Raw genomic sequence first — 17125 nt, 5'->3', positions numbered from 1 at the left:
TACAAAGCATTAGCCTACTGTTCTTTCTGCCTCCCCTCAACCCCCATCCCCTGCCAAGAAAGCAGCTTCTTAGCTTACAGAACTATTTATATCAAATGCCAAGTAAAGATTGACATGTATATTTTAATGAAGTATGCATTGTTCCTTTGGATTTTGAGAATAGACAGGATGTTTCAAACATGTGTCTCTCAAATACATTTTTTTGGTACTCTAAAGCAAGAGCTAAGTTAGGGAGGAACTTGGGAGGATTTATTGGATCAGACCTTTTATTTCAAACAACAAACTCGGATTTCCAGTGGAGTGATTCATGCACAAAGCAGATGAGTAGAGGCAATTTGTGCAGATGCTGTGTAGTGAGACCCAAAGAATGTGGCCAATGTCAAATCCAGCCAGGGACACTTTGATGTCTGGGAAAGCAGACTGGTGTCACATTCAAATAGCTACACAGGCAAAAAGCCTGCTGCCAGCTGTTGAGACCCCTTTACTCTTCATTACACAGCGATGATTGCTTTTAAAATTTGCTCTCCTAAGAAACAACAAATAAAGCACCAGAGGCAAAGCAAACAATACTTAAGTATTTCACACGAAGAATAAACTAAAGCTAAAATATTTTACCCCTTTATTTTTGTCAAATCCCAAACTAATCTTGTTAGGAATGAATACGCTCAGAAGCCATACCTTTTGACATTAGTATTTTCATTTAATTAACAAAGACATATCTTCAAAAGAATTAATGAAAGCAGTAGGACTTATGGATATTAGTTTCATTTGCCTTTGATATGTGAATGAAAGGAAGCATTTTAATTACAGAACAGGTGTTTTGAACAATAGTGTTATACACTGCAAGCTAAAAAAATTAAATAAGTGGAGATGTTTTAATGAGATGAGTAAAAACTAAATTAGTCAGAATAAAAGAACTTCACTATCAAAAAGCAAGCGACAAACTAAAATATGAGAGAAAAAAAAACTGTATTTAAAAGAAATAAGGTTTTGTTATTCCTAGAAACTGTTGGACTCATTCTCTACCTAGAAGTCTTTAAAGAAATAAAGAATGTTTATAACCACATATTTTCTGCAAAATATGACCGAACAATTTAACCATGTTATCAAGGAATCCTTATATCTAAAAAAGGAAAAAAAAATCATGCTTTTTAATAGAATGCTAGTAACACCAGACCGAATATACATGAACATTAAAGGCTTTCAAAAGGAATATGGTTTAGAAGATTCCAGGTCTATTGTTGCCAACAGAGTGTAGCAAAATAAAAGTGCCTGGCTCTTTGCCTGAAGGCAGAGTTGCACCTCTCTGGCCAGCTATAATGTTAGAGATGATCATCAGAAAGTAGTGATTGAAGAATTGAGGTTGACAAAGGAGAAAACATATCCACCTCCTTCTATGTGAAAAAATAAAATAAAATAAAGACACTATTGAGTCCTTCTGTAAACTGGAGTGAATGTACCTCTAAAAAGGTTTCAACAGTTATTCTAAATCAGGCTGCCCTTGACATTTGTGATGATGAAGATGAGTTCAGAAGTCAGCGTCCGAATGCAAAATGCTGACAGGATGTGACGGAGCTATTGAAGTATGATAATGGCATTAAAATGTGAAATCACTTTTCTTTATATAACCAAAGATAGACTTTTAAGACAAAAGTCATTATTAGATGTTGGAGCTGGCCAGCAGGTGACTGGAGAAAAAATTTCAAAAGCCATGAACCAGAAACTTGGTCATTTCCAGAGGCCATCTTCCTGGCCCCTCACCTGCTTCTGATACTGTGTTGTGTTTGCTTTTCTTTTCTAATTTATTTTATGTTTTTTTATTTTTCATAAATTATTTTTTCCCTTTTATTTTATTTTACAATACCATTCAGTTATACATATCAGCTACATAACAGCCTTGTTCTCCCCACTCCTGTCCCCCCTTCCTTCCCCCCAGCCCAACCCCCATTCCCACCTCCTCCAGGGCAAAGCCTCCATGGAGGACTGAGATCAACCTGGTAGACTCAGTCCAGGCAGGTCCAGTCCCCTCCTTCCAGACTGAGCCAAGCGTCCCTGCATAAAGCCCCAGGTTTCAAACAGCCAACTCATGCAATGAGCACAGGACCTAGTCCCACTGCCTGGATGCCTCCCAAACAGATCAAGCCAATCAACTGTCTCACCTATTCAGAGGGCCTGATCTAGTTGGGGGCCCCTCAGCTTTTGGTTCATAGATCATGTGTTTCCATTCATTTGGCTATTTGTCCCTGCACTTTATCCAACCTTGGTTTCAACAATTCTTACTCATATAAACCCTCCTCTTTCTCGCTAATTAGACTCCCGGAGCTCCACCCGGGGCCTAGCTGTGGATTTCTACATCCAGATCCCTCAGTCGTTGGATGGGGTTTCTGGCACGACTATTAGGGTGTTTGGCCATCCCATCACCAGTGTTTTTGAGATGCCAGCATTTAAACCTAGATCTTACATGTGATGGACATATGCTGTACTTTATAGCTATATCCCAAGCCCTGTTTTCACTTTTTCTTCTTAGCAGAATCTCATTAAGTTGTACTGATGGGCCTTGATCTTGCCTTGCAGGTGCAGGCAGACCCCGAACTCCTTCTTCAGCCTTCTGAGTATCTGGCATAACAGTTCTGAGCCAGCAGGCTGGGCTTCTGATACTTACTTTCACCTAAAAAGTAAGTACATATACAGTAAACTTTAAATCAAAATAACAACTTGTGAGCTGGAGACTGAAGTTGTTTTTGTTTTACACTTTATCAGCTGATGCAGAGGGTCTTGGGATGCTTCTTCATAAATCAGTTACTGCAAACACATGATTTTTCATGGCTTGAATGATACATTAAGAGTTTCACTTTGAAGAACTTATATATCAATAGAGGTAAAAATGGTTATTTAATAACATCCCGTCTTATCACAATCACTCATTCATGTGTGTGTGTGTGTGTGTGTGTGTGTGTGTGTGTGTGTAAATATTCCAAAATCCCTAGGAGAAAATTGAAACTCTGAAACAAATTTCCAGATAAAGGATATTCATTGTATAGCACATAATGTTGGGAATGCCTTTAGGCAAAACTACATTAAAATGATCTTACCTAATCAAGATCTGTATTTTGAATTACCAGTTCTCCCTCCAACATTTACCTACTTTAATTGTTCTCCAGGGCATCTGAACCCACACCTGTGTTTACAAATATGCATGTACTACACATACACTGCTTGGATTCATTGTACCAGTGTAAAGCTAAAGCTGGGTGTTCTTCTTGTTCTTTTCTTTTTTCCTACCTATGCAAATATGTCTCTACTTTAAGACTTTACACTCACAAACATAAGGATTTCATTAAAGAAATGACAAAAATGTAAGTTATAGTTTCACAAATCTCAGGAAGCACCAATGTGCTTTTTGAAATTAATATGTTTCAGAACGAAAAGATAGATACATTTGGAAACTTGTGAATCTACATGAAAACTGTGCTCAACCAAGAAATAAAGAACGTTTCATCTGACTTGACATATTTTTAAAAAATAATGTTTCATGGAAATATGCAACTCTCTGCTGTTTAAAGAATCAAATCACTAAGCTTTGTTTTTCAAAGCCTCATTTATCTTTGTTCACAAGTACAGTGGTTGTAACTACATAGAATTTTCATGTTTGCTTTCTAGATGGTTTCAGCATTATAATTACATGATACATCTTATTTTAGAGTATGAATGGGATCATGTTGTTTTCAGCTTTCTCTAAGATAGTTGCTGTTGTTTTGGAGTTTAAGAATGATACCAGGAATCATAAAGAAGTATTGGATGGTTTGACTGTTTTATGCATTTAATGTCAGTACAATTTTCACACTTTTATAATTTAAAGAAATGTCAACTTTGAATGCTTATTCCTATTCCCTTAATTCACACATTATATTACACTAAAATTATATATTATTCCCTTTCTTCAAATTTCTAATAAATTGTTCAATATTTGTTTTAAAGATGAGTAAAAGGCTTAATAGATGAGCCAATAATTATGTTATCTTCATTAAATGAATTTTTATTTTCTGGTGAAAAAGAAAATAACATGAAACATTGAATTCTTATTAGTATTAATTACCTGTATGGTATAAACTGCTACATAATTTTTAAATTAAGCATTAAAGTATATGACCTGTATTTCTTAAGACCAGAGCTTCTTCATTGTTAATCTAAAAGAAAACCTGTTTAGCTCTATAGCCCATTTCTTAATTGGACTGTTGGGCATTTTGATGTCTAATTTCCTGAGTTCTTTATATATTCTGGATATCAGCCTTCTCTCAGATGTGGGGTTGGTGAAGATCTTTTCCCACTCTTTAGGCTGTCGCTTTGTCTTGTTGACCGTGTCCTTTGCTCTACAAAAGCTTCTCAGTTTCAAGAGGTCCCACTGATTAATTGTTTCTCTCAGTGTCTGTGCTACTGGTGTTATATTTAGGAAGTGATCTCTGGTGCCAATGCGTTCAAGACTACTTCCTACTTTCTCTTCTATCAGGTTCAGAGTAACTGGATTTTTGTTGAGGTCTTTGATCTACTTGGACTTAAGTTTTGTGCACGGTGACAGATATGGATCTATTTGCAGCCTTCTACATGTTGACATCCAGTTATGCCAGCACCGTTTGTTGAAGATGCTTTCCTTTTTCCATTGTACAGTTTTGGCTTCTTTGTCAAAAATTATATGTTCATAGGTGTACAGATTAATGTCAGGGTCTTCAATTCGATTCCGTTGGTCCACATGTCAGTTTTTATGCCAGTACCAAGCTGCTTTTATTACTGTAGCTCTATAGTAGAGCTTGAGGGATCGTGATGCCTCCAGATGTTGTTTTATTGTACAGGATTATTTTGGCTATCATGGTTTTTTTTTTTCCATATGAAGTTGAGTATTGTTATTTCCAGGTCTGTGAAGAATTGTGTTGACATTTTGATGGAGATTGCATTGAATCTGTAGATTGCTTTTGGTAAGATTGTCATTTTTACTATGTTAAGCCTGCCTATCCATGAGCATGGGAGATCTTTTCATTTTCTGACATCTTCTTCAATTTCTTTTTTCAGGGACTTAAAGTTCTTGTCATATTGGTCCTTCACTTGCTTGGTTAGAGTTACCCCAAGGTAATTTATATCATTTTTGGCTATTGTAAAGGGTGATGTTTCTCTGATTTCCTTCTCAGCCTGTTTGTCCATTGTATATAAGAGGGCTACGAATTTTCTTGACTTAAGAAAATCTTGTGTCCGGCTATGTTGCTAAAGGTGTTTATAAGCTGTATCAGTTCCTTGGTCGAATTTTTGGGGTCACTCATTCATACTATCATGTCATCTGCAAATGGTGAAAGCTTGACTTCTTCCTTTCCAATTTGTATCCCCTTAATCTCCTTATGTTGTCTTGTTGCTCTGGCTAGAACTTCAAGTACTATATTGAATAAGTATGGGGAGAGTGGACAGCCTTGCCTTGTTCCTGATTTTAGTGGAATGGCTTTGTGTTTCTCTCCATTTAATTTGATGTTGGCTGTTGGCTTGCTGTACATTGCCTGTATTATGTTAAGGTATGTTCCCTGTATTCCTGATCTCTCCAAAACCTTTATCATGAAGAGGTGTTGGATTTTGTCAAATGACTTTTCTGCATCTAGTTAGATAATCATGTTTTTTTTCTTTTTCTTTCAGTTTGTTTATATGGTGTATTACATTGATGGACTTTCGTATGTTGAACCACCCTTGCATCCCTGGGATGAAGCCTACTTGATCATGATGGATAATTGTTTTGATGTGTTCTTGGAGTCTGTTTGCCAGTATTTTTTTGAGTATTTTTGCATCAATGTTCATGAGGGAGATTGGTCTGTAATTCTCTTTCTCTGTTGCATCTTTGTTTGGCTTATAAATCAGGGTAATTGCACCCTCATAGTAGGAATTTGGTAATGTTCCTTCTGTTTTTATTGTGTGAAACAATTTAAAGAGTATTGGTATTAACTCTTTGAAGATCTGGTAGAATTCACTGAAACCATCTGGTTCTGGGCTTTTTTTTTTTTTTTGGGTTGGAAAACTTTTAATGACTGTTTCTTTCCCTTAGGAGTTATTGGACTATTTAAATAGTTTATCTGGTCTTGATTTAACTTAGGTATGTTGTACCTATCTAGAAAATTATCCACTTCTTTTAGATTTTCCAGTTTTGTGGAGTAAAGGTTTTTGAAGTATGACTTGATGATTTTCTGGGTTTCCTCAGTGTTAATTGTTATGTCTCCCTTTTCATTTCTGATTTTGTTAATTTGGATGCTCTCTCTCTGCCTTTTGGTTAGTTTGGATAAGGGCTTGCCTATTTTGTTGATTTTCTCAAAGAACCAACTCTTTTTTTCATTAAATTTTTCTATTGTTCTCTTTGTTTCTATTTTATTGATTTCAGCTCTCAATTTGATTATTTCCTGGCATCTATTCTTCCTGGGTGACTTTGCTTCTTCTTGTTCTAGAGCTTTCAGGTGTGTTGTTAAGTCACTAGTGTGAAATTTCTCCAATTTCTTTATGTGGGCATTTAGTGCTATGAATTTCCTTCTTAGCACTGCTTTCATGGTATGTGGTAAATTCATTTTCATTGATCTCTTAGAAGTGAGGTGGTACTGTGTTCCCCAAAATATTGTGCACTCTAATAAACTTACCTAGGGTCAGAGACAGAACAGCCACGAAATTAAACACAGAGGATAGGCAGTGGTATCCTTTAATCCAAGTATTCTAGAGGCAGAAATCCATATGTTCAAGGATATAGCCAAGCATGGTGACTCACGCCTTTACTCCCAGAAAGCAAGCCTTTAATCCTAGGGAGTGATGGTAGAAAGCAGAAAGGTTTATTAGGCGTGAGGACCAGAAACTAGCAGCATTTGGCTGGTTAAGCATTTGGCTTGTTAAGCATTTGACTGGTTAAGTATTTGGCTGGTTAAGCTTTTAGGTTTTGTGCAGCACAGTTCAGCTGAGATCCATTTGGATATGAGGACACAGAGGCTTCCAGTCTGAGGAAACAAGATCAGCTGAGAAGTTGGCCAGGTGAGCTTAGCTGTGGCTTGTTTTGTCTCTCTGACCATCCAGCATTTCACCCCAATAACTGGCCCTGGGTTTGATTTTATTAATAAAGACTCTTTAAGATTCATGCTACAAGGAAGTATTTAATTTCTTTCTTTATTTCTTCCTTAACTCGTTGGTGATTCAGATGAGCATTATTCAGTTTCCATGAGATTGTAGGCTTTCTATATTTTTTGTTGTTGTTGAAATCTTACCTTAAACCATGGTGGTCTGATTGAACTCAGGAGGTTATTCCAATTGTTTTGTACCTGTTGACATTTGTTTTGTGGCCAAGTATATGGTCGATTTTAGAGAGGGTTCCATGGGGTGCTGAGAAGAAGGTATATTCTTTTTTGTTAGGATGGAATGTTCTGTAGATATCGATTAAGTCCATTTGAGTTATAACATCAGTTAATTTCTTTATTTCTCTGTTAAGTTTCGATTTGGCAGATCTGTCCAGTGGTGAGAGTGGGGTGTTGAAGTCTCCCACTATTAATGTGTGGGGTTTTATATATGATTTAAGCTCTAGCAATGTTTCTTTTACATATGTGGGTGCCCTTGTGTTTGGGGCATAAATGTTAGGATTAAAACTTCATCTTGGTGGATCTTTCCTGTGATGAGTATGTAATGCCCTTCTTGATCTCTTTTGATTGATTTTAGTTTGAAGTCTATTTTGCTGGATATTAGGATAGCTACACCCACTTGCTTCTTAAGACCATTTGATTGAAAAGTCTTTTCCCAGGTAGTGTCTATCTTTGAATTTGCGGTGTGTTTCTTGTATGCATCAGAAAAATGGTTCCAGCTTTCTATCCATTCTGTTAGCCTGTGTCTTTTTATAGGTGAATTAAGTTCATTGATATTAAGGGATATTAATGACCAGTGATTGTTCATTCCTGTTATTTTTTGGTGTTAGTGTGTGTGTACTTCTTGTCTTTAGAGTTTACTGCTGTGGCATTATCTATTGCCTGTGTTTTCGAGGGTGCATCTGACTTCCTTAGGTTGGAATTTTCCTTCTAGTGCTTTCTGTAGGGCTGGGTTTGTGGATGAGTATTGTTTAAATCTGGCTTTGTCTTGGAGTGTCTTGTTCACTCCGTCTATGATGATTGAAAGTTTTGCTGGGTATATTAGTCTAAGCTGGCATCCATGGTCTCTTAGTGTCTGCATTACATCTGTCAAGGTCCTTCTGGCTTTCAAAGTCTCCATTGAGAAATCGGGTGTTATTCTGATGGGTTTGCCTTTATAAGTCACTTGGCATTTTTCTTTTCTGCTCTTAATAATCTTTCTTTATTCTGTAGGTTTAGCTGTTTAATTATTTTGTGGCAAGGGGACTGTTTGGGGGGCTCTAGTCTTTTTGGTGTTATATAGGCTTCTTGGAATCCATGGCTGATATGTAAAATCAAATTAAATCATAAAATAAAAAAAGAAATTCATCTACAGAGAACTATTAGCTGCTGAGACCTGTAAATAATTTGTTTTTTTAAATCTATATTTGGACTTGTCATCTATTGAAAAACACACAAAAACCTACTCTCCTTAATTGCCAATCATCTTCATCAGTTCCAGTTTGTATTTTAGCATAAAATTCAGCCCCTCAAATCAAGTAAACTGTCATAGAAAGACATTTTCTGCCACTTCAGAATTTCTATAATTTTATATACAAAACATTTACACAGCCAAGTATTTTCTCTTTGAATGGTTAGAACAATATCACACTCAGATTCAAATCAACTGATTTCCACATGAGTTCATATAAACAGATACAATAAGATCTCTCTCCCTTTCTTTTTTCTAACACAGTCTTAGTGGGCTATTTCCTTTATTCATTACTAATGAGGAGTGGTGTGTGTGTGTGTGTGTGTGTGTGTGTGTGTGTGTGTGTGTGTACGTGAATATACATTCTTACTTGTACACTTTACCATAACCATTTCTGAATAAATGTGTTTGTTATTACCTGCATTTTCTCACTATAATATGGTTACCTTAAAAAGTAAAGGACAAATGTGAGCAACATTTCTATTGTTCTACAGACTACTCTTGGAGAGTATGAATAAAATCTAAGATTTATTTTTATGGTTACTATTCTCCAGTGTGGAGTCATTATCAGCTATTGTCTTTTGTTCTCCCACTCAAAGGCTTTTAAAAGGTAATGTCTTCTACCCATAACCATGAAGATATTTTAGAAAGAACCCTCAGGGGTATATATGTATCACCATTAACTTTCATTTTATTAGAAATCAGTCTACATATAGTTCTTTGGTATTGGCTATGTTAATAAATTGGTGATAATATGCTTCATCAGTACCTCATTATGTGTATAACCATTTATTCAGAAAGGCAGTTTGGTTAGAAAGAGTTTAATTGAAGGAATCTAATATTGAATGTGGATACAGCACTGAATCTTTGTCCTTGTTGCTGGTACCATTGCATTTAGCTCATTTTTTGACTATGAAATGAGAAGCAGAAACAAATGAAATATATGTTGTACAGGATTTTTATCACTCTTAAGGGCATCATGGAATATATATAAAATTAAATACCATGTAGAATAAATATTTTAGAACTGTATGTGCTGTTTGATATAATTTAGGTGGTAATGGATGCCCAGACTTACCAAAGCACTGCTCAAGGGCACAGATCTGTTTGTCAGAAGATACATCTAGAACTATTTTAACTTCTAATAACATCTCCTTTTAAGAAGTATGCTAATATTTCTGCTTTATAAATATTAGATCAAAAGTCTTTCTCCCACATATCATCTAAAGATAATTTTAGTGTTTGGAACTAGCCCTTTTTCTCCAGTATAAATATTTGCTCTTTCTTACATTTTACTCTTAAAAGGTTGTTTCCAGATCATTCACTCTTCTCAATGCATTTTTCTGGATATTCTCCAGTTAATGATTAACCACTTCCAGAACTGAAGGGCCTAAACTTCATACTATATTTAAAAGTAAGCATTAGCTGTTTTTCATGCATATTTTTGAAAAAAAATACCAGCAGTTTACCACAGCATTACAATTATCAGTGTAATTTCTTTTGCATGAAATGCAAAATTCTGTGTACACTATGTTCTATAAATAGCCCAAACTGTTCCTTAAAATCAAAATGTTATAGACTTGATTCTTTATTCAACTACAAAATAAAGAGAAAGATTTTACTGGAATGTGATATGGTAAAATTTAAAATAAACCACAGAAATCTTTGAGAACTAGATACTTGATCCATTCCAAATTTTCTTCAAAATAAATGACTTTATTTTTTCATGTACTTGTGTAAAATAACATGATCATGTATTAAAATAACATCTAGCATATATACATCTAACATACCATATATTACAATGACATCTAACAAGTTATATTACAATAGAGATTACATGTCTTTGACAGATTTCAATTTGCAGTCTGTCTATATTCACATTTTATATTTGAAATTCTTTATTGCTAATGGAAAAGAAACACAACATCATTTTTGGAAAAGCTACCTGTTATTGGTGATATGCAAACATGGTAAGAATACAAACCCACTCTCATCTATTAAAAACAGGAACCACAGAATGTGCACACAGAGTCTACATAAGGATGGTATTTCAAACCATGATAAAGTTTAAAATTTATATTGATTTGATCTTTTATGGAGTCCTTCATCTTTCTAAGAATTTCTACATATTATATCCTAAGTTTTTGTTCTTAAGCCTCACCTCAAATGCTTCATCTTTTCCAGCAAGTAATTAAATAAATACTCATAAATGAAAATAACAGCTTTTACCTGAGATGATCATTTCATCATTTCATTTCAAGGGTCTTTTCGCTTTTAGCTCATTTCCTGCATGTTAGGAATGATGTCGCCAGCAATGTGAGATGAACAAACAGCAAAACTTAAAAGGAGAAAGCAAATGGTTCATCACTTTAATAGACAAACAGCTGTTCCTTCTCTCTCTGTAGAACAAAATAAATATATCTATTAAAATTCACACTTAGCAATCAATACTTTTAATCCAGAAACCCTAAACTTTACTTGATGTTTTGTTTGTTGTTACTTACAATGTGCTTGAGAATACTGTGGAACATGTGCCTTCCATCTAGCTGTGTGTAACTTGGATGTTCCAAACAAGAACAAGTAGCATGGACAAGGCAGAGAGACAACTCACCCTTTTCAAGATCATCAGGGACCACCTCAGTGAGTCTTGTCTGGAAAGATAATGAGGATCAAGAACTCCAAACCTCTTCCTCAAAAATGGGATTTCTACATCAAGTGCTAATTGATTCTTACAATTCAATAAAGAGTTACTAATGCCCTAATTAAAATTTCAATAGCAATTTTCCCAAAGAAGATACACAGATGATCAACAAGTGTTTATGAAGATGAGCAAGTCTTCCTTCAGTGTAGAAAACATTTTAATTGTTATGATAAAAAATGACAAGTAATAACAACTGTTGGTGAAGATGTGGATAAATTATAAGAATGGAATTGCTTTTGAGAAAGTAAAATGAGCTAGATACTTTAAAATTATCTGCCAATTTTTCAAAAAGAGTAAATATTTAGATAGCATTTGACTGACACTACAGTTCTTCCAGAGAAATAAAAATAAAATGTCTACTCAACAATAAGAACACAAAATATTCATGGAAACAACTCATTGAACTTAAAAAGAAGGTCAAAGGATAGGCAGGTTGTGCTGTGTGTATTATCAATAGAAAAACACTATTAGTAAAAACAATTTAGCAATTGTGCATTATGACATGAATGTATTTTATATCTTGCTAAATAAAGAAAACCAGTCACAAATAAGCATGTATATAAGAATTTCTGCATATTAAACATTCAATGAAAACAAATAATCGTATAAAGTAGATTAATATAGACCCATTGCTAGGGACTGAGAGAGGAATGTTCCTTACTGAATATGAGATGCCTCTGAGGATCATAAAAAAATTCTAAACCTGAGTGTATGATGTCTGGATAATTCTATGAATACTCTAAGTGTAAATTATATAGTTTGAAGAGATAATTTTAAGATATATAAATCTTAATTCATTAAAGTTGTAAAGAGACAACCACATTAACATAAACATGTGCATTTTAATATTTTTATATACATCAACAATTCTTGGTGTATGTTATAAAATTTTATAATAAATTAATATCATTTCTGTATCTTGAAAAGGACTACATTTGAACACACTTAAATGAGTAGATATAAGAATTGTTTTGTTTGGGGTATATCAAAGCAAAATGGAATACATTATATTGCAGTTAAGTATTTCTATAAAAACCTTTTGATACAATGTGGGAATGATATATTAGCAAATAATTTTTAACTAAGAAAACCATATTTCAAAAATTAACAATGATGAGCTTAAGGGTGAATGATATAGGAAACCACCTAGCAGCCAATAGAGTTACCGTACATCTATTTAATTAACTGCACTTTGGTAGTAATAAATAATCAAAGTTCAGTAGTAACTTTCAATGTATATCTTTATTGAGGCGTTCTCCAGGTAACAAATTATTGTTCAAAATGTCAATTTCTAGATTTTATTATGTGTATTTTTAACTTTGGAGCATTTTAGGGAAGGAAAAGTGAATTAAATTATTTACTTTTTTTTGTCAACTTGACACAGAGTCATTTGAATAGAGAGATTCTCAATTGAGAAAAGCATCTATAATATTGGCTTATTGGCAAGATTTTCAGGCATACTTTTTATTAATTATTGATGTCGAAGAGCCCTGTTCCTCATAGTTGGTGCCTCCCCTTGGCATGCAGTCCTAATTTGCATAATAATGCAGTCTGATAAGCCATGAGGAGCAATAATGTGAGCAGCACCTTTTCACTACATTCCATCAGTTCCTGACTCCAATTTCCTACCTTGTGTTCCTGCTCTGACTTCCTTCAATGGTGAAGAGTGATGTGGAAGGGAAAGTTAAATAAACTCCCTCTTCTTCAAAATATTTTTAGTTGTGATTTGTTATCACAGCAATAAAAATTCCAAGACACTTGCCATTCAGCTCCCAGTGTTTGCATGAATGGGACTCTTCATTCAAATAACTTAAGTGTTTCATATGAAATAGCCTACAGTTGTTCTTACCATGGATCATAATGTCAACATCAAAGAAACTTCCTTTCTGTTTTCCTTCCTTCCTTCCTTCCTTCCTTCCTTCCTTCCTTCCTTCCTTCCTCCCTCCCTCCCTCCCTCCCTCCCTCCCTCCCTCCTTCCCTCCCTTCCTTCCTTCCTTTCATTTCTTTTTCTCTCTCTCTTTCTTTTATTCTTTCTTTCTTTATTAAGGAATTTTTAATTCATAAACCACAGATCCCCCTTTCTTCCCTCCTCCTGTCCCTCCAGTCTTCTCCTCCAAGCCACCCCCAGACGTTCAAATTCCATTTAGATATGTTTAAAAATGCATCCAGGACCTCGAAAGGCTACACTGGAGTCAATCAGATAATTGAGATGTATTTAAAAGATCTTTAAAACATATCCAAATAACTATTGATTCTTTGTCACTAATTAAAATATTAGATGGTTTTTATCGTCTATTGACTGATTATATATGACTCAATGTAATTATGCATGGAGGCTTGGAACATTTATATGATGTAAAATGCAAGAAGTCTCAAAAAGCAAATACTTTAGATTGGATTTCTAGATTGTTAAATGTAGATATTCCACTATTTAGGAAATATATTTTGGGCTTACAAGTTCAGATAGTCTTAGAGCTGAGAAAAAGATTAATGTGATGGACTATAATTGTTTGAAAGTAGGGTCATGGACTTTTGGTTAGATAATGTACTCATATATTCATTAAGTCTCAGAAATGATTATATAACGTGATTACATTAAAGGATGCCAGATAAAGTTCTCAGGGAGATTTTTAATGATATTCCCAAGACATTAGATTTATTTTAGCCAACAACTTGTAAATCAAGAACTTCAACTCAAGTCATCTCTGAGAATAAAGTGTTATTTCTTTTATTAGTCTGTATCAAAATTCCATTTTAAAATGCAATATTCAAATCTTCAATTATTCTCGGTAATGGTAGTATTATCCAGACAGTAGGCCCAGGTCATATGAGGTCTTTTTCAGGGTAATACAATATCTGACATTAAAATTTTAATGTGTTGGTTCTGGTGAGATGCCTTAATGGTTAAGAGCACTGGATACTCTTCCAGACAATCCAGGTTACTTTGGTTCCCAGAACACCCAGGGCATCTCAGAACTGTCTCTGTCTCCTGTTCCAGAATATCCAATGTCCTTTTCTAACCCCGTGGCCATGAGGCATGCAAGTGCTGCAGAGGCAAGTATGTAAGCAAAATGCTCATACACATGAAGTAAGAGTAAATGTTCTTAAAAATATATGTCACGGAAAGTAGGAAGTATTTTTTATTCTTAGCAAATTTGGTTATATACAAATTAATATTTTCTGATAAATTCATTTTATTGTACATATCAGTGTTTATATACATTTCTGAGTATATGCACTATATAAAACACACACTGAATTTCAGTGATTAAATATACTTTTAAAACAGGTATCAGATAATGCTGAGTGACTGCTGATCCAATGATTACTTCTCATTGTCATGGGCATAAACTGTACACAGTTTCAGTTATATATTTTGTTGAATGTAGATTCACTTTCAGAAGTATTGAGTAATATGACTATTATAAACAAAATGAACCCTTTCTGCCTCCTCTGGCGCCATGGCGCCCGTGAAAAAGCTTGTGTCGAAGGGGGGCAAAAAAAAGAAGCAGGTTCTGAAGTTCACCCTTGATTGCACCCACCCTGTAGAAGATGGAATCATGGATGCTGCCAATTTCGAGCAGTTCCTCCAGGAGAGAATCAAGGTGAATGGGAAAGCTGGGAATCTTGGCGGAGGGGTTGTGACCATCGAACGGAGCAAGAGCAAGATCACTGTCACTTCTGAGGTGCCTTTCTCCAAAAGGTATTTGAAATATCTCACCAAAAAATATTTGAAGAAGAACAATCTCCAAGACTGGCTGCGTGTGGTCGCCAACAGCAAAGAGAGCTACGAGCTGCGTTACTTCCAGATCAACCAGGACGAGGAGGAGGAGGAGGAGGAGGAGGAGGAGGAGGAGGAGGAGGAGGAGGAGGAGGAAGAGGAGGAGGAGGAGGAGGAGGAGGAGGAGGAGGAGGATTAAGACACATTGGTCTGGAATGTTTTGTATTAATTCATAAATAAAACTTAGGAACAAAAAAAATAAACAAAATGAATGCATCATTGGAGCGAATTGTATTTTCACGTATTTATTTACATTGTAAACTTCTTGTCTAACTGGAACTCAGTTTTAAACCACTGTGTCACAATCTTCCTCTCCAACTTCAAGCCCCCATTATCTACCATTCTACATGTCTTTTAGCTATGTCCAAAGTTCTTAGTAATTGTATTTGTTCTTATAAAGTAAAGTCATGCAGGATGGATCACAGAGTCCACGACCCTCCTGTTGCTGGAGGGCTTCTCTCCAGGTTCCCCAAGCCCCGCAGTCCCACAATCCACTTATAAAATAATCACTCAGACGCTTATATCACTTATAAACTGTATGGCCATGGCAGGCTACTTGCTAACTGTTCTTTTATCTTAAATTAACCCATTTCTATAAATCTATACCTTGCCACGTGGCTGGTGGCTTACCAGAGTCTTTACATGCTGCTTGTCCTGGCGATGGCTGCAGTGTCTCTCCCTTCAGCCTTCTGCTTCCCAGAATTCTCCTCTCTCCTTGTCCCACCTACTTCCTGCCTGGCAACCTACTTCCTGCCTGGTCACTGGCCATCAGTGTTTTATTTATATAGAGCAATATCCATAAGCACCCTCCATGTCAACACAAATCAAGTTATGGTTTTCTTGTTAAGTACAAGTAGTGATCCCCTAGTGTGTATGTGTATAATATTTCTTTATTCAACTCTTTGTTCGTATAAACCATGACATGACATAATGAACACTGAAGTGCAGATTTTGTGTCTCTTAATACATACCCATATATGGAGTGCTAGATAATAGTAGTTCACTGGATAATAGAAAATCTACTATTATTTTTGAGAACACTTCACTTGGGCCTCATAACAGATAAATAGATTTAGTTTCCATCTGAAAATATATAAGTAGGCCTCTCATGCTTCTGCATTCTTACCAACACTTCATATAATCTTGTTATTTTTTTGACAGTAGGCATACTAACATTAGTGGGAAGTTATGTCATCCTGGTTGTGATTTATATTCCCCTCTTGATTGGTCATGCTCAACATTTGTTTGTCATTTTTTTTTGTCTATTCATTTTTTTGAGGAATATTGATTCAGATAATTAGCCAATTTTTAACAATGCTAATTGTTTTCTTAATAGTGAAATAACCAAGTTCCAAAAGAACTTCTATGAGAAGTGTGGTTAAATATTTAAACAGAAGAAAAAAAAAAAACTGTAGGACTACTAGAAGAAAACTTCCTTATTAGAAAGAAATCCTTCTGTGTTGATCACAGAAGGCCTTTCTTCCTTTTATTGACTATAACACCAGAGGCACAGATATCCAAAGTTGAACAGACACATAGAACTACACCACAGTAAAATACTCTGCGCAATAAATCAGTCAAAAGAATAATGAAATATTATACATATTCGAAAAATGATTTCAATAATACTCCCTTTCTTTACTCCCTTACTCATTACTGAAAAAAAAATGTGACCCAACGAAGTGCTATCTTTCAAAAATACATTTTAAGTGTCAAAAATTGATTGATTGTTATGAAAAGAAAAAAATATATACAATATAATAACAGTAGAATGAATGCTTGAATACACAAAGGATTAGCTATGATGGGAGGAGTACCACAGCTAGAGAAAAGTACTTCTTAAGAAAAAATGTGCAATTTGACAGCAAGACACAACCCTTTTCATTGTATACACCCTGATGAGTAAATCATCAAACATAGACAAAGCTAGGAAAATTAACATAAAGGCATTGACATATGTGTGTGTGTGTGTGTGTGTGTGTGTGTGTGTGTGTGTGTGTGTGTGTCTGAAATTATATTTGAAACTTGAATCCTCTTATCACAGTATTTTCTACAAT

At 35.0% G+C, this 17125-nt stretch overlaps 1 pseudogene; it reads left to right on the top strand.

The window, feature by feature from the left end:
• The first annotated feature begins 14731 nt into the window (after nucleotides 1-14731).
• On the top strand, nucleotides 14732-15207 carry LOC102925767 (large ribosomal subunit protein eL22 pseudogene; annotated as a pseudogene).
• Nucleotides 15208-17125: the final 1918 nt, after the last annotated feature.

Source organism: Peromyscus maniculatus, chromosome 14 (assembly GCF_049852395.1).
Source record: "Peromyscus maniculatus bairdii isolate BWxNUB_F1_BW_parent chromosome 14, HU_Pman_BW_mat_3.1, whole genome shotgun sequence".
NCBI classification, from domain to species: Eukaryota; Metazoa; Chordata; class Mammalia; order Rodentia; family Cricetidae; genus Peromyscus; species Peromyscus maniculatus.
Note: the sequence above shows the minus strand (reverse complement) of the source record. Positions and strands in the feature narration are given on the sequence as shown.